This window comes from Chiloscyllium punctatum, chromosome 16 (assembly GCF_047496795.1).
Source record: "Chiloscyllium punctatum isolate Juve2018m chromosome 16, sChiPun1.3, whole genome shotgun sequence".
NCBI lineage: Eukaryota > Metazoa > Chordata > Chondrichthyes > Orectolobiformes > Hemiscylliidae > Chiloscyllium > Chiloscyllium punctatum.
This window is the reverse complement of record NC_092754.1, coordinates 67,342,587-67,361,986: the sequence shown is the minus strand read 5'-3', so window position 1 is coordinate 67,361,986 and position 19,400 is coordinate 67,342,587. Positions and strand designations below refer to the sequence as shown.

Below are 19,400 nucleotides of genomic sequence, written 5' to 3'. Positions count from 1 at the left end.
CCCTAATCATTAGAATTTAACTCACTGGGCATTATCACTATCACGAAACAGGATCTGGCAAACACAGACACGGAGGAACTATTTCCAGCTGGGTTCATATTCGGAAGGAGGAAAAATGTTAAAGTGATACAGTGAGAATTCAGGGCCAGTGTATTCCCTGAAGAGCGAATGATTCCAGCGAATACTGCTAAAGCGATATCGTGAGCTGGATAAAGGTAGTACAGTGCGATGAAATCAGGCGAAGCCCTTCAATACTGAAGAGAGTGCAAGGGGTCCTTAAAAATAAGAGTCAAAGAATGGGCATGGAATGTCCTTGGCAGATTTTGTTAAGGAAAGGCCATAAGGTATTTTATCAATACAGTTAGAGCAAGAAGATTACCAGTTGAATAATGGGGCCTGTTCGACACCTAAGGGACAATCTGCATGGAGCCAGACGAAGCAGGTGAGGTCTTCAATGAATACTTCCCATCTCTATTCACACAGGAGAAAGGCATTGTAGCCGGGGATTTGAATTGGGATGCTAAGGTTCTAGAACATGTTAAGATCAATAAGGAGGAGGTATTAAATGCTTTCATAGGCATAAAGGTGGAGAAGTCCCCAGACCCCAATGAAATGCATCCCAGGCTGTTTTGGGAGGAAAAGGAGGAGATTTCTGGGGCCGTGGTGGATATAATTAATACTTTGCTGGCCACAGGTGAAGTGCCGAATGACTGGAAAATCGCTAATGTGGTTCCTTTATTGAAGAAGGCCAGCAGGGCTCGGCCAGGTATTCACATAGATTACATAGATAGTCTGACAGCAGTGGGAGGGAAATTTCTGGGAACAATTCCGAGGATGAATCAACACTTGAAAAGGCAGGGATCAACTCGGCTGAGTCATCATGGAATTGGCAGAGGAAGATACTGTCTGAGGAATTCAGTTGCGTTTCTTTAAAATGGTCTCTCAAAATGTTGATGACAGCAGTGCAGGTGATAAGGTTTACATGGAATTCATTAAGGTCTTTGACAAGGTCTTGTCCAAAAGGGAAGAGCCACTGGGACTCAAGGTAAGTTGGTAAATTGGATACACAATTGGTGGATCAACCTCTTAGTGTTTGATTTCCTTTCACCAGCTGATGTACCACAGGGATCTGTGCAGAAACCTGTGGAATACTAACTTCGATGTGCAAGCAGAAGGAATCATGAGTAGGTTTGCCAATGACATGAAAGGTGAGGTTATTGTCCACAGTGAGGAGGATGGTCTCTAGCTACAGTCTGATTACGATCAGATGATAATCTGAGCAGACTTCAGTTCTGATCAATGTGAGGTCATACCTTGTGGGAGATATGATAAGCGGTAAGACATAATGAATGGTTGGTCCTTGCTGAGTACTGAGGAACACAGAGACCTTAGTGGACAAGTCCCGAGACCTTTTCAAAAGGTGATTGGAGAGTCTATGTGCAGGGAAAGAGAAGTCTAGCAAGTGAGAATATTTTAAAAGTGAGATAAATTAAGCATTCAGCGCCAGCATGTACCTGTTTGTGTGCAGCTCTATGCTGTCAGCATTCGGATACACTGGCTGTATACTGAAGGTCTGGTCAAGAAAAGGGGGCGCATGTCAGGTATAGCCAGCTGGATCAAGGGAATCCCTGAGGATCACAGGGGCTGTAGGCATAAACGTTGAGTCGAAATCAGGAAAGCAGAAAGTGTACATGAAATAACATCGGCAGAGAAGGATTAGGAGAATCCAAAAGTGATTGTATAAAATATTATAAGTAAACGAGTACCTCAGGACAAAATTGGGGCCCATAAATATCAATGAGGTAATTGATGTGTGGAACTGCAGGATATTTACGAAACAAACTTTTCACTCGAGAACTTACTGTGGACAAAGACTGGGAAACTCAGGGAACAAGAGTAATAGGTTAGACCACATTTGGAGTTCTCTATAATTCCAGTCTCCCCACTACAGGAAGGATGTTGTGAAAGTTGAAAGGGCTCAGAAAAGATACGCAAGATGTTTCCAGGGTTTTTGCTGAATAAGCTGGGGTTATTTTCCGTGGAGCATCGGAAACTGAGGGGTGACCTGACAGACGTTTATATAAACATGAGGGGTATGGATAGAGTAAACATTCAAGGACTTTTCCCAGGGGTTGGGGAGTCCAAAACTAGAGAGCATAGGTTTAAGGTTAGAGGGAAAAGGTTTAAAAGGGATTGACGGGACAGCTTTTTCATGCACATGGTGATACGTGTGTATGGAATGAGCTGAGAGAGAGAGAGTAACAAAGACTGATACAATTACAAAATTTAAAAGGTATCTGAATGGGTATATGAAGAACAAGGGTTTTGAGGTACATGGGCCAAATGCTGTTAAATGGGATGGATGTATTTAGATCTTCTGGTCAGCATGGATGAGTTGGCTCTATTTCCACGCTGTTCATATCTATGACTTGAAAAGAGTGCATGATATAGAAGACGTGGTGCTGGAGGTTTTAAAACACAAAGGGTATGGAAAGCCCTAGGACATCATTAGGTGTATCACAGGACATTGTGTGATGCTAGGCAAGAAATTGTGGAGTCCCAAGCAAAGGTATTTGTACATTTGACAGCCATGTGCGATGTGCTGGAAGACTGGAGGGTGGAATCGTGGACAGTGAAGAAGGTTTGCTATGATTACAAAAGGACCTTGATAATTTGGGTGAATGGGCTGAAAATCCGTAGATGGTGTTCAATCTGAATAAATGCGAGGCAATGCATTTGGTAAATCAAACAATTGTAGAGTTTATACAATTAATGTTCGGGCCTCGGTTAGTGTTTTAGAGCAGAGGGACCTCCGGGTTCAGGTACATAATTCTTGAAGTTTGCATCATAGGATGGATAAGACAGTGCTTGGCATGCCTGACTATTGCTCAGTCCATTGAGTTAGCATTTGGGACGTCATGTTGAGATTGTACGGACATTAGTGAGACCTCGTCTGCAATACTCCATCCAGTTCTGGTCGCCCAGTTATAGGGAGGATATTATTAAGCTGCAGGGGGTTCAGAAGAGATATACTGGGATGCTGCTGTGTATGGATGGTTCGAGTTCTGGAAAAAAGCCTATCCAGCCAGACTCTTTTTTCACTGGAGCCTGGAGGATGATAGATGACCTGATGGAAGTTTATGAAAAAGATGAGGGATATAGATAGAGTTAATGGCCTTTTCCCCAGGATGTGAGAGTCTCAAGAGGAGGGGCCACATTTTTAAGGTGATAGGACGGAGATGTTAAAAAAGAGACATGGGGGCAAATTGTTAAACAGAGAGTGTTGTGGTTCTGTTCGCCGAGCTGGGAATTTGTGTTGCAGACATTTCGTCCCCTGTCTAAGTGACATCCTCAGTGCTTGGGACCCTCCTGTGAAGTGCTTCTGCGATGTTACCTCCGGCATTTATAGTGATTTGTATCTGCCGCTTCGGGTTGTCAGTTCCAGCTGTCCACTGCAGTGGCTAGTATATTGGGTCCAGGTCGATGAGCTTATTAATGAATCTGTGGGTGAGTGCCATGCCTCGAAGAATCCCCTGGCTGTTCTCTGTTTGGCTTGTCCTATAATAGTAGAGTTGACCCAGTCGATCTCATGTTGCTTCTCATCTGAGTGCGTGGCTATTAAGGATAGCTGGTCGTGTCGTTTCGTGGCTAGTTGGTGTTCATGGATGTGGATCGTCAGCTGTCTTCCAGTTTGTCCTATGTAGTGTTTTGTGCAGTCCTTACATGGGATTTAGTACACTACATTGGTTTTGCTCATGTTGGGTATCGGGTCCTTCGTTCTGGTGAGTTGTCGTCTGGGAGTGGCAGTTGGTTTGTGTGCTGTTATGAGTCCTAGTGGTCGCAGTAGTCTAGCTTTCAGTTTGGAAATGCTCTTGATGTATTGTAGTGTGGCTAGTCCTTTGGGTTGTGAATTGTCCTCATTCCGTTTTCTTTGTCTTAGGCATCTGTTGATGAAATTGCGTGGGTATCTGTTTTTGGCGAATACATTGTATAGGTGTTCTTCTTCCTCTTTTTGCAGTTTCAATCAATAAGCACATCGACCTGGACCCAATATACCAGCCACCGTCGCGGACAGCTGGAACTGACAACCGGAAGCGCAGATACAAATCACTATAAATGCTGGAGGAAACATCACAGAAGCGCTTCACAGGAGGCTCCTAAGCACTGAGGATGTCACCAAGACAGGGGACAAAACGTCTGCAACATAAATTCCCAGCTCGGCGAACAGAACCACAACAACGAGCACCCGACCTAAAAATCTTATCGCAAACTTTGACCACAGATGGTGGTTTGAGTGTGGAAAGAACTTCCTGAAGAAGCGGTGAATGTGGGTACAAATACAATGTTTAAAAGACATTTGGTTAAGTATGGGAATAGGGAATGGTTAGAAGGATAAGGGCCAGCAACAGGCAGCTGGGATGTGTTTAGGTTGAAATCCTGTTTGTTACAACTGAAGGTTCAGTTTCCATGCTGTTCAACAATGACAAGAATATGGTTTTGTTGCATTATTTAAGAAAGGCTGCGATGGAAAGCCATGGACGTAAACACCAATTAGACATATATTGGTGGTGAAAGTGATTCTGCCAGACAGGAGTTACATGCATCTGGAAAAGAAAGGATTGATGAAAGTTAGTCAGCACAGCTTTGTGCATACAAAGTCAGGTCTCACTAACTTGATTGCTTTCATTGAAGTTGTGACCATACATTGTCTACACCAACGTCAGCAGGGCCTTTGATAGGGTTTAGCATGATATACTGGTTCATAACGTTGGATCACATGGGATCAGGGAGAGCTCACCAACTGTATACACAATTAGCTTGACAGAAGGAGACAGAGGGTGGTGGGAGAGGATTGTTGTTCAGATTGGAAGACTGTGTCCCGAGGTGTGCCATAAGGATCTGGGCTGGGCCCACTGATGTGCATCATCTACATAAACGATTTGGTTGAGAATATAGGAGTCATTGTTTCTAATTTTATGGATGATCAAACGAATGGTGAATATGGTTATCAAAGGGGATTTTCGACCAACTGAGGCAGTGGACCAAGGAATGAAAGATGGAGTTGAATTCAGATGTTGGATTTTGTCAAGACAAACCAGGGATGACTAACATAGTCAATGGCAGGGCCCTGGGCAGTGTTGTCAAACAGAGATAGACCAAGGGCTACAGTTATATTGTTCCTTGGAAGTGGCACCACAGGTGGACTGTTTGGTGAAAGCAGCATTTGGTACACTTGCCGTCATTGGCCAGCACATTGATATATGAGTTGGAGATCTTTTTAACATTGTACAAAATATTTCCCTTGGGCAGAGGAGGCCAAGAATGGTTTGGATGGGAATATTAGTTTCCTGGTAAGTAATTGTTTTTTGTGACACTGAAATTTGTGGTAAGGTGGACAGTGACGAAGGTTATCTATGATACAACAGGATGAACAGTACTGCTGGGATCATGGGCTGAAAAATACCAGATGACATAAATGTGAAGTGCTCCATTTTGATGAAAAAAACCAGGGTGGGACTTGTGCAATTAATGTTTGGGCCCTGCATAGTGTTGGCAGTCTCAGACCCAGGGATGCAGATACACAGTTCTTTGAAAGTGGTGTCACAGGTAGACAGGCTGGTGAAGCATGCTTTTGGGATAGATAACTTCATTGGTCAGAGCATTGAAAGTAGGAATTGGGATGTCATGTTGAATCTGTACAAGACATTAGTGAGGCCATTATTATGCCATTGTTGATCAGCAGGAAGAACCCATCTGGTTCACTTCCGTCTTGCAAGGAAGGACAGCTAACATTCTAACCTGGTCTGGATGACATGTGACTTCAGACTCACGGCAATATGGCTGACTCTAAGCTGCCTTCTGGGTAATTAGCAGTGCGGGCAAAGAATGCTGGTCCAGGCAGTGATACCCACACCCCACTGCCTGGACCACATTCAGAGCTGAACACAATATTCTAAGTGGGGTCGAACCAGGGCTCTAAAGATCAACAGCATATCCTCACGGTTTTAAAACCCAATCCCCCAGCAATTGAAAGCCACCACAATATATTTCTTCTTAACAACCTTATCAGCTTGTGTAGCAACTTTGAGGAATCAATGGATGTGGAACCCAAGATCCCCCTTATCCACAACACTACCAAGTATTCTGCCTTGAACCCTGTATTCTGTATTCAAGTTCGACCTTCCAAAATGAAATCATTTCACACTTTTCCAGACTGAACTCCATCTGCCACTTCTCAGCTCAGCTCTGTATCCTGTTAATATCCTGCTGCAACCTACAACAGCCCTCCACACTATTCACCACTCCACCAACCTCCATGTCTTGGACAAAATTACTGACCGAATCTTCAGCACCCACATCCAAGTCAATTATTAAAAAAAATCACAAAGAACAGAGGTCCTGGAACCGATCCCTGCAGAACACCACTGATCACCGAGGTCCAGGCTGAATGCTTCCCAACTATCATCACCCTCTGTCTTCTATGAGCCAGGAATTTTCCATCCAGACAGACAAGTTTCCTGTATCCCATGCCTCTTCACATTCTGAATGAGCCATAAATTTGTTTTATCAAATTCTCAAAGGATTCAATAAGATTTGTGAGGCATGACCTTTCCAATACAAAGCCACGCTGACTATCTTTAATCGAACTATGGTTTTCCAAAGAATCATAATTCCTGTCTCTCAGAGTCCTTTCAATCATCTGCACACCACAACCATAAGAATGTGAGGTCTGTAATTCCCAGGATTATCCCTATTCGCTTTCTTGAACAATTGAGGATCGTTTGCCTTCCTCAAATCATCTGGTACGACTGCGGTAGACAGTGAGAGTACAAAGGTCATCGCCAAAGGCACAGCAATCCATTCCCTCACATCGTGCATAAACTTTCAGCATATCCCGCCTGGTCCAATAGACTTATCTATCTGTATGTTTTACACAATTCTCAGCACACCCTCCTTCTTAGCATCAGCCTGTTCACATATATCAGTTCTTTTCATGTTGTCCTCACAAATCCCTCTCAGTAGTGAATACTGAAGCACAGTATGCATTAAGGACCTTCCCTACCTACAGTGACTCCAGGCACATGTTCCCTCCACTATGCCTGACCGGCCCTACCCTCACGCTCACCATCTTCTTGTTCCTCATAAAAGTGGAGAATGCCTTACTGTCTTCCTTAATCCTTCCCAACAAAGCTTTCTCATGTCCCATTCTGGCTGTCCTAAGTCCATTCTTCAGTTCCTTCCTGGCTACCTTTTTTGAGTCCCCAGAGTGCGGAAACAGGCCATTTGGCCCAACAACTCCAGACGGATCCTCTGAAGAACAGCCCGCTCAAAACCATTCCCCCTCCCTATTACTCTCCATTTACATAACTGATGTGTCAATCCTGCATATCCCTGAACACTATGGGTAATTCAACATGGCTGACTCAGTAATCTTTGGACGATGGGTGGAAACTGGAGCACCTAGAGGAACCCCACGCAGACCTGGGAGAATATGTAAACTCCACATAGACAGTCACCCGGGAGTGGCATCGAAATCCGGTCCCTGGTGCTATAAGGCAGCGGTGCTAACCACTGAGCAATCGTGCCAGCCCCATAAACCCATTTAGGGGTCTAATGATCCTTGCGTCCTCAACCTTATGTAAGCGTTGTTCTTCCTCTTGACGAGATGTTCCACATCCCTTGGAACTTTGTCAAATGCTTTGCTGAAGTCCATGTAGACAACATTGACTGCTCTGCCTTCATCCATCTCTTGGCCACCTCCTTGAAGAGTCAATCCGGTTTGTGAAACACGGTTTTCCACTCAGAAAGGCTTGCTGACTGTCTATAAACAGCCCTTGCCTTTCCAAATATGCGTAACTCATTTCTCTCAGAATCTCCTCCAATAACTTCCCCATCACTGGGTTCAATGGGCTGTAGTTTACTGGCTTTTCCCTGCAGCCCTTAAGTGATGGCACAGCATTAGCCGCTGTCCAGTCTCCCGGCACCTCACTGTCTCTGTTGATAATATAAATATCTCTGTATGGGACACTGCAATCTCTTCCCTACCTTCCCACAATATTCTCGGATCGACCTAATGAGCTACTGAGGATTGACCTACCTTTACTTGTTTTAATATTCCAGCACTTTCCATTCTCTGTTGACGATTCGTTCCAAGACATGGCAATTTATATCCCAAGGTTTCCGAGCTTCCATGTCTTTCTCCAGAGTAAATACTGACAAAACTTTTTTTTTTTGTTTAAGATCTCACCCATCTCCTCTGGTTTCACACATGGGTGACCTTATTGATCATTAAGGTGTCCTATTCTCTACCAAGTTTTTTTTTTAGCCCTTATTGAAACTTGCACAAAGGCTTCTGAAAATTCAAATGCACCATATCCTCCGTACCAACACCCCTGCCACACCCTTTTCTATTCTGCCATTTATATTCACACCAACAAATAAAATCCAACAGGCTCAAAAACAAATTCTCTTTTATAAAATGTATTTCTAAGGGTTCAGTTATTTTTGATTGATATGTCGTTTCTCACTCATTTCAACATGCTCCTGACTTACTGTCAGGCTAACAGCATTGGTTATTAGACTGGAAGCATAAAGGGTTGTGGGAGTTCTTGTTTATCAATCTGGAAAAAAGTAGCTTACAGGGTCATCAAGTAATAGAGAAGGCAAATCAAATGCTGCCATTTATTACAAAAGGACTGGAGGCTAAATATAGAGAGGTCTTACTAAAACGATGCAAGGTACAAGTCAGACTACACCTAGAATATTATGAACAGTGGAGTGCCCGAAGGAAAGATATTCTTGTATCAGATGCAGACCAGAGAAGGTCCACTCGGCTGATGTTGGGAATGGAGGGATTATATAATAAGAGGTGGAGTAGATTGAGAATTGAAGCTAAGAAAAATGAGATAGAAACTAAATGAAACATGTAAGATTCTGAAGTGCTTTGATCGGTTAAATGCTGGGAAATTAGAAAATAGAACATTGCAGCACAGCAGCAGGCCGTTCGGCCCACCATGATGCTATTCTCAACTCATCGCATCTGTGTGTACATGGTCCATATCCCTCTATTCGCTGCCCGTTCATGTTTCTGTCTAAATGCCATTTCAAAACTTTACTCACATTTCTGTTTCTGTGACCTCGCTTGGCAACTACCACTCTCTGTAAAAAAAAACTTGCCTCTCGCACCTCATTTAAACTTTCTCTTTTTCACCTTAAACCTCTGCACTCTAGCATTTGAAACTCACACATTGGAAAAGAGATTCTGTCTAACCACATTTTCTATATCTGTGCAAACGTTATATTCACGTACCTGATCGCCTGTCAATCTCTGATACTCTCACAAAACAATCCAACTTTGTTTAATTTCCTCTTACACCTAACACACCTTTAAAATCATAATACAGGTAACGTGCTGATAAACCCCTTTTGTACCCTCTCCAAAGCCTCCACATCCTTCTATTTTGAGTAGATGGGAAATGCACACAGTACTCCAAACGTGGCCAAACAGAAGTTTTATACAATTACAACATCAGATGCAAACCACTGTACAAAACGTTGTGACCGATGAAGGCCAGTATTCCCTTTGCTTTCGTTCCCTTCTGAAACACTTCTGTTGCCAAATTCAGGGAGTTGCTGACTTGCACCAAGATCCTTCTGTATATCAATGTCCCTCAGTATCCTAACTTTCTTCTTGACTTTGACATCATCTCACACTTGTCCAGATTAAACTCATTTTGCCATTTCTCTGCACATCTTTCCAACTGATCTGTAACCTCCTGAAACCTGGGATATCTTTGCTCAGTAAACCCAATTCAACCAATTTTCATGTTATCTTCAATAATTATATTTGTCACTATCTTTCATTTCAATTGTGTGAGAATCTGTAACCAGAGGGCAGAAAATCCCAGCAAGAGCTCACCCACTTAAGATGGAGATGAGGAGGAATGTCTTCACTCAGAGAGTAGTGACTCTGGGAATTCCTGACTGCAGGGGGCTGTCAAGGCTGGGTCATTAAGAATATTTAAAGCAGAGGTAGTCATATTTTAATGAATCAGGGAAACAAGGGTTTTGTAGAAAAGGCAGGAAAGTAGAGTTGAAGATCATCAGGTCAGCCTCGATCTGAATGAAGGGCAGAGCATCCTCAATGTGCCAAATGGCTTAATTCCGCTCCTACACCTCAACTCAGCATCTCCAATATAACATTATGGGTCTCTGCTCACAAAACTCCAAATAAAATGGGATTATTAGATATTTATTATTTCACAGTATTTGATCTACAATAGACAATTTTGTTGATGGCTCCTTGATATGATGTTCTGGAAAACCATCTCGTATACAATCCAGGATTCTATCCATGACAGCCCTGATGCTCATTAATTATCCGGTCGGGATGGAGACCACGGTCACACACAGTTGCTGTCCTGCCCTTGCTGCATGTATGTTCAGTGTCCTGATCGTAACGATATTGACATTACCATCACTGTCTGGTGCCTATAAAAGAATTCCTGCTCACGGTTGCTGCTGCTTGCTTATTCCCAGCTCCATCCAAATAGACTCCAAATTGTGATCTTCAGATCCACATGACTGTCACATTAATGCATTAACCTCATCCTTTCTTCACAACTTGGTGGCTTTTTGCCTGTCCTGCGTTGGTCCCAACAACCCTTCAATATTCCCTTCCCAGCGGTAGTCATTCTGCAGCTTCATCTCCAGAATGACGGTTCCAACATATCTATTCACTGTCATTCCATCTGCCTTATGGCGAATGCAGGGAGTCATTCCTCAGTAGTTTGGGGGTTGAACAGATGGGTAGAGGACACAGAGATAGGGAGGCTTACAGGTATTCGAGGATATTAGAGTTAAACAGTTACATCTGGTCAAGAATGTCAGTGGGACAAACGGGTTTGGGGATTGGAGGAATTCACAGAGATAGAGGGAGCTGCATTATATTCTGGAGATAGGGATAGGGATGGATGTAGGGAGAGGAAGGCAGTCTGAGAAGCACAGACAGTGAGTGGTTCTGGGAGAAGTGTATTGTATATACTATCAGAGATATGGAACGTTGTAGTGATGGAAGACATTGACACTTATAAGGCAACTTCCAGATTCTGAAGGCTACACAGATAGGAAGGCAATGGAGAATGCCAGGTTACTGGGTTAGAGAGAGTTATACAAATGGGGAGGATTGCACAAACTGAAAGATTTTCCTGTGGTCAGGAGGGTTGGGGGTTTAGAGGTTGAGGTTTAAATAGATTCAGATCGAAGAATTTGAGAAGGACAAGGAGGTTAAAGCTGAATTTAGGGATTGGATTAGCTGACATTGAAAGTGACTGGGGGCTGGTGTACACAGTCCTACATACTGGGAGGGTAACTGCTCCTGATTTGCAGATTAATTTACGGGTGATCCCTGAACAAGTCGCTGTGCTGGTCAGACTATCTGGTTGAGGTTTATAGATAATGTAATGATGTGGTCAATGCAGCTCCCAGTGCTGGATGGATATGTAGCCTGTGCACAGTATATCATGTTCTTTGGGTGGATGGGGGGAAAGGTGATGGACATGTCAAGGAGCTCCCCGGAACGTTCTGTCCCGACATTCTATAACTGACATTCCATGGAACGTTCTGTACCCAACATTCTATAACTAACATTCCCCGGAGCGTTCTGTCCCTGACATTGTTTGTGAATGGACGGACGTCAGTGAAATCAACAAACGATAAGATCCCGAGGGAAGAGATCCCGATCCAGGGAGAAGGAGACGCTGTTCCGAACGCCCCTCAGGCAGTTAAAGGGGTGATTGCGTTTTCCCTGCGTTTACATTTCTCCACGACACAGGATCGACCACAATTTAGACCAAAACACAGCAATTCCCAAACTCCGTTTGTCTTCAGGAAACTGGGAGAGAATCCTTCAGGACAGCAACGTTTCCACCCTCCATATTAGGAACTGGGAAGGAGTGACCTGTGTCTGCTCTCGAGGGATCGAGTGAGTGGGAATGTTCGAGAAACCATTGGTCCTTATGGATGTGTCTCTGAGTGTTTGGGGAGGGAGGGATTCTTGTGGTTTATGTCACATTTTTGTTAGTAATTCTGACCTTCCCATTTGTTATTCCAGCTCCAATTATTTCAATAAATCCCTGAATACAGTGACACATTCTAAAATCTCACTGGGTCCCCAATCAAAGGGGTCCCTTTGCCTCCAGGCCGATGGATAATGGGTTTGTTTTCCTTTCTCACAGTTAACGTAATGACCATCTACATCCTGCTTTATAAATATTGTGGGTTGTCTCCATGTGTCAGATGTTACCTGGGGGCCATGGCAGCGGTGGATCACCTGGTCATTATACTTGAGCTGATCCTGAGACACATTCTTATTGTTTATTGGGAACAGTTTTATTTCCTGAGTGACTCTGTCCCCGCGTGTAATATCCACGCCGTCCGGCTTTATGCAGCCACTGACTGCTCTGTCTGGTTCACCATCACTTTCACCTTTGATCGGTTTGTGGCCATTTGTTGCCAGAAGCTGAAAAGTAAATATTGCAGTGAGAAAACGGCGTCTGTGGCTCTAGGAGCAGTAACTGTGCTGAGCTGTTTAAAGAACATTTTCTGGTGTTTTATGCTCACGGCTCGGGATTGGCTGTTGAACGAGCCCTGGTTTTGTGAGTTAACAGGCGCTGTTCGATTCTCCAGTGTCTGGGTCCCTCCACCACATTCTAACCTCGTGTGTCCCATTTCTCCTGATTCTGCTGCTCAATGTTCTCACCGTCAGACACATTTTAGTGACCAGCAGAGCCCGCAGGATACTCCGCGCTCACACCAATGGGGACGCTCAGTCTGACACAGAAATGAGAAACCGAAAAAAATCAATCATTTTACTGTTTGTCATTTCGGCCAATTTTATCCTGCTATGGTCAACGTTAACGGTGTTTTCAATATGGGAAAGGATGTGGGTTATTGGGTATCGGTCTGTGTATCTCCATGACTTTGTGCAGGAATTGGGCTTCATGCTGCAGCTCCTCAGTTGCTGCGCAAACACCGCGATTTATGCCGTGACCCAGACTAAGTTCAAGCAGCAGCTGGAGAATGTGCTGAAATATCCCTTCACCCAAATCCATCCATCCATCAAATTTCCTCATTAATCAATCCATCCAGGATTTTCTCATTTCAGTTCAATGTTTCCGCGACGGAAGAGCCTTTTGCATGGTAACAGACTGAGGGTAGCGCTGGTTTGTCCATCCTTATCCCTCAGGAGGGTAACAGGGAAACATTTCAATGTTTCTCACAACTCAGGGGCCAGTGAGAAAAGGCACCATCCCACTGTCTGTATCCATCACTTCCATTTGTAAACAAGAAAAATGTTGATTAAAGCGAGCCGAGCAGCAGAGTGACCGATGTTGTTGTGTGTCTTTGTGTTGGAGAAGCTGAGCTGGAAAGAGACAGACTTCGCCCCAAGCCCTGGTCCTCAGGGAAGGGGAGGGCATTGCGCCCTGAGCTCAGGAGCTGGGTTTAACTCCATTTGTTCCCCCCCCCCACTCCAACCTGGACTTCCCATTTCCTCTCCCCTACTCTTTCTCATCACTTCTCTCCCTCTCTCTCTTTCTGCACACTGATTCTTTCTCACCACCTCTTCCTTTCTCTCTCTCTCTCGATCTCTCTCTCTCACACACCCCCAACCTCAGTTTCTCCACCTGCCTCCACCCTTCCCTCTCGCCCTCACCTTCACACTCTCTCTCCTACCGACTCTGTCTCCTTCCCGCAATTCCGTCTCTACCCCATTTCCCCTCCTCCCATTTCCCACATCGCTCTATCATCTCACCCCCACCCCCCAACATGCAGCCTTACCACCAACCCCCAGTCTCTGGGTCAGACGGAGAGGTAAGGACCAGGGAGACAGAGTGTGTCAGAGTGAGAGGATGGGAGGGAAAGGAGGGAGAGAGATTCAGTCAGAGAGAAACGGAGGGAGGTGGGGAGAAAGGGACACCGAGAAAGGGTGATTGTTAGAAACGAAAATCGCTTCTTAATAATCGCTCTAGACAAATTCAGGAAAACAAAGTTTTATTAGCAAGTCTGCAGAGTCGGGCACCCTTCTGAGTAAAAGGCGCGCTGAGGCTTACAAAGTTTCTCATTATATACAGTACAAATCCCTCCCCTCCTTGGCTCTAACAAGCCATGAGGTTCACATTCTTAAAAACATCATTATTCTTCGATTTACACCCTTATCACAAAGTCTGCAACAAATGTCTCCAGACCCTCCCCTCCCTGGCTCTAACGAGCCATGAGGTTCACATTCTTAAAAACATCATTATTCTTTGATTTGCACCCTTATCACAAAGTCTTCAGAGTCTCCAAAGTTGTTTCTCTCACCCTGCAGTATTATCAGTCAAGGCCTCATTCTTCCCTGCCTGTGTTAATGGTTTCATCAATCAAGGGCCTGTTTGTTTTTACTCTGCTCACAAATTGTCAGCATTCTGCACAATTTAAACTATTCTACTTTTGAGTATACAAAATGTTTTAGAAAAGAAACAAAAGTTTTGTCTTTTATTATAGATCAGTCTGTGGTCCAGGCACATCTTAAAGTTTAAACCGAAATTACCTCTCACAATTCCACCCTTTTCTTTCTTTAAGATGTGCCTGACCAATATAGCCCCCCCTCCTCAAGGGCCCGGGAAATCCTTGGTCTTTCGCAGCAACATCACTTTAAGTCACGCGTCCCATGTTGTGGAACCACCACTGCCTGGAGTCGGGAAATATTTTTCTGAATTAAAAACTGAATACAGGGGGTTAGGCAGGGTAGTACGAGAAGAAGAATCATGCCCCCCCCCAACCACCAGCAACGCCGTGCGCCACCAGCTACCACCTAGGAGACCATCCCACCATCCGATGCCACTAAGAGGACGCCAAGATTGTACTGGCACATGGGCCAATTTCCGAATTTCATCGGAAATTTTCAAAACCGCTTTACCATTGTCGTCAATTTCTAGACAGCAGTTAGTCAGGTTAAACTTCCCGCACACACCCCCCTCCGAGGCCAACAGATAATCCAAGGCAAGTCGGTTTTGATATATAGCAGCCCTCATCTGATCCTGCTGCTTAGCCAGCAACTCCAGGGCCAGGGCAGTCCGGTTAGTAATAACCTCTACGACTGCTTGGAGCCTGATAATTCGATTTAACATATAGATAGGAGTACGATATCCCCATGATCGGTCCGGTGCCCATGTAGCTGGCCCGTAGTATTCAATAATCCGGGCCGGTGGCCACTCATCCTCCCAATCACCGACTTGGATATCCCTTGGTGACCTACGGAGGGAGTCAAAGAGTTTAATCCCCAAATCATCGCCTTCCTCCCGGGGTAATAGGAAGAACGCAGGTCGTATTAGACCCAGGAAGCATACCCCAGCCCATCCCATGGGCAGTTTGGAGTATGCCCGATTACCGCATATCCAAAATAGGCCATCTGGAGCAGGCCCCCCCTGTTTCGCAACTTTATTCCACACCTCTTTTACCCCAGGAATGCCCTCATAAGGGCCGGAGCCGCTACAATTCCAAAACCGAGAGTCATCACCCAGCCTCACACAATTGCGGTTCTCCTGTTTTGCAATGTACCATGTGATATCCTTAGGCCACCAGACTTGTGTGGTTGCATTCAACACACTCTGACAGGGGCTGATACCCACCTCAATCTTCCCTTTCCCTTCAACACACAACTGGCCTTCCGGGCTGTTAGTCAGTCTCCACCTCTGTCCTTTTCTTTCGTTGACATGTGTCCAATTATACTGATGTAACTCCCATATATCTAAGCTATGACCAGACCAAGGCCATTGTTCAGTCATATGCGGCCCCCCACAAACCCAGCAATTGCTAATATTTAACACGGTGGCTATCCTAGACGTAAGATCAATAAACAGGTTCTGTGTTACATCGGGAAGTTTGATCTCCTCTTCTACCTCCTTGTATATAGACGGCACCTTGGAGACAACGACCGTCCTTTGACGGTCCTGCTCTTTCTCTAACTTCCGTACAGTATTCTGTACTCTGGTCTCCCTGACTCTGTCCACATGTTCCTTGAGCAACATGGAGGGTAGGCCCCACTGCCCAGCTTTGTTAACACACACCCAGTGGTCATTTTTAGGGCATCCACGGACTTTGCCACCGTATCCTTTATTATATACCTGATAATAGGGTCTCCCATCCTCCCAACATTCATGGCGTGCACTCACATCGTAACACCTATCGTCCACATAGGAATGGGACACAAATGATCCCGAGTAGATTCGAATCCCAAGTCTTACTGTAGGTCGACATTTGTCACATCTCCCCTCACTCTCCCCCACATACAGGAGTAAATTGATCAATATCCCCACCAATACAGTCCAAGTAGAGTTCATTATTGCTGTCTTTTCAGTTTTACCACCAACGGCTTGTCCCCTTGCTCGCATGTCCAAGTACTTTCTCCTTCAGACGGAACAGGCCCCTTTATCCTCGATGCGTGGACCCACCCTTTTTCTTTCGTCCGAACAGCTGCTTCAGTTGTTAACAGAACCAGGAACGGTCCTTCCCACCGCGGCTGGAGCTTTTCGGCCTTCCAGGTCTTAACAAGTACCCAGTCTCCGGGCTCCACCTTATGCAAGAGGAAGTCGAGCGGCGGAGTGTGAGCCAGGAGACCTTTCCTCCGGAGTTCTCTTGGGCAAATTTGACCTCAGTGGGATCCCTCCTGCGCCACGTGGTGTACCACAGATTGAGGTCACCTTTGATATTGACGCAAATGGCATCTTGAATGTCTCTGCTGTGGACAAGAGCACTGGCAAAGAGAGCAAAATCACCATCACCAATAACAAGGGCAGGTTGAGTAAGGAGGAGATCGAGAGGATAGTGCAGGAAGCGGAGAGGTACAAAGGTCAGGATGATATGCAGCGTGAGAAAATTACAGCCAAGAATTCCCTGGAGTCGTACGCATTTAACATGAAGAGTTCAGTGGAGGAAGAGAAAACGAAAGGCAAGATCAGTGAGGAAGATAAGAACAAAGTCATCGAAAAGTGTAACCAGGCCATCTCCTGGCTGGAGGCAAACCAAACAGCAGAGAAGGAGGACTTTGTGCAGCAGTTGAAAGATTTGAAAAAAAAATATGCAAGCCCATCATTGCCAAACTTTACCAGGGAGGTATGCCCGAAGGGCCATTCTCAGAACAAGTCAGAAAGGACCCTTCTGGTGGACCAACAATTGAAGAGGTTGATTGAAACTTTAACTCTCTTCAAAGTAATATCATTTTCAGTTGGTCTCTCTTCTCCACCATTCCATCCCCCCACCTCCCTGAAATTGCAACAGTCCTTTAGAATTTCTCGGGGCTTCTGTAAACCCAGTTGATTTCGATATTTGCACAGTTAGGTAAATGATGGCCTACATTTCTGAAGTTTGGGTGTTTGAATGGTAGCAATTAAACGTGTCAATGGTGAATTTTTCTGCAAACTGTTTCCTGTATGTTTTATACATTGAGCAGTTTACACCCTTTTAGCTGCTAATGGAGTTCTTTCTCAGTTTTCTGCACACTACAAGAATGCACCGTATGATTCAGAAATTCAGTCAGTTGTCACTAATCCTGACAAGTTATTGTTTAGACAGGTTATACTTACAGTTAAGCAAGCCAGCTATCCTTTCTGTCATGTAGTTGGAACAGTGTTCCCTTATAATAAATAGTATACAACAGAGATTCTATTTTCATACAGACCACAAGAAGGTGGTGTTATAACAATTGGCAGCCTTTGCAGACTTAATTTGTATGCAATTATTGGGGAAAGTAATCACAATTAAATATCTTTGGTGGAAAATGCATAACATCCGAGCAGTGGCTATCAATAATACAATTTCTCTCCGTGCACAACCAATTTTCAGATGATGTCCTTTGTGTTCTCCAAAAGCTTGTTTAACCATTTGAATCATTAAGTGGATAGGACCAATTTTCATGCATTGTGTGTCTGTTGCTGTCATAAATGTTTTTTTGTTTGCAGCAAAATTTAAGTTTTTTTTTGATACCTTCCAGACATTGATTCTCTCACAATCTTTTCCATTTTTATGACTTTTCTTTCAACTCTGTCTGTTTTTTTTTTCCCTTGGTTAATCATTCTTTGATATTCCCTTCCTGGAATCATTTTTCCTCACTGAGGAAACTGGGAGTCATGAACTATTTTCATAAAAGTGTGCAGTTGTTCATTAGTTGTCTTTTCTATTAAACTTCTTTCTGAGTCCACTCCAGTTAACTCTGCACAATGCCTACCTTCTTCGAGTTTATAGCACAGTTGTTTTCAACCCAAGTTTCTTACTCTTAACATGAATGCTAACTTCTATCATATTATGGTCACTGTAACCTTTAGAGTTTATTTTTACTTTGTGATCATGTATTAAACCTTCCTCAGTATATATTATCAGACGCAAAATAGCTTGATTCCCATTTGGATGTAGAACATATGATTCTAGAAAAGTGTCCTTCTGACTTCCTTAGGCAACTTGATTTTCCCAATCTACATGAAAATTAAAATCACCAGTGATAAATATACTGCCTGTTTTTTTACACACCTTATTTTCTCCCTGAACTATTCTGTCCCAAAGAAAGCTACTGTTGATGGGTCTGTGGACAACTCCCAGCAGCATCTTTACCCATTATTTTTATAAGCTCCCACTTATATGGATTTTACAACATATGTTTCCAAGATCATTTCCTGCTACTTATACTTATTCTATCTACAAATAACAAAACATACCCCAGCCCATCCCTTAATCGCCTTAGATCCCTTATTTCCCATTGCCGAGGACTTCGTAATTTTCCCGTGATAATCTATCACAATTTAGCCAATTCCCGGACCTTCAGTCCCGTGATCGCCCAGGTTCCTTTGCAGGCACCCCCGGTCTTTGGATTCCTGTGTCCTACGTCTCTGTGACACAGATCACAGGCACCCCGTAGGTACACGTTCCTCCTCAAACACGGTCTCTGCAAAATCCCTCACAGGCAAGCCCCGGTCTCTAGATACCTGAGTCCCACGTCTCTGTAGAAAAATCCACAGGCACCCCGTAGGTCCCCAGGCCTCCGGAAACACGGTCCCCGCAAGTTTTTTCTTACCTGGGTTCGGTGCACCGAAATTACTCGATCGTTAACCGTCCCCACTGCCTCGGCCACACCCCTCCTTTGTTTTCCTGAGCCTCCCGGATATCACTCGCTCAAGCCGCGCGGGGCGACAAGCAAGGAATCAGGGACTGCTGAAATCAGCAGGGTGCACCTTCTCCGATGTCCTTCCTCAGCTCCCCCCGCGGCCGGAGTGTTGATCCCGGACGACGAGCCCCCAAGTTGTTAGAAACGAAAATCGCTTCTTAATAATCGCTCTAGACAAATTCAGGAAAACAAAGTTTTATTAGCA

General features: G+C 44.5%; 1 pseudogene; it reads left to right on the top strand.

Annotated features, from left to right (window-relative positions):
• Positions 1-389: 389 nt before the first annotated feature.
• Positions 390-17,231, top strand: LOC140486832 (heat shock 70 kDa protein-like; annotated as a pseudogene).
• Positions 17,232-19,400: the final 2,169 nt, after the last annotated feature.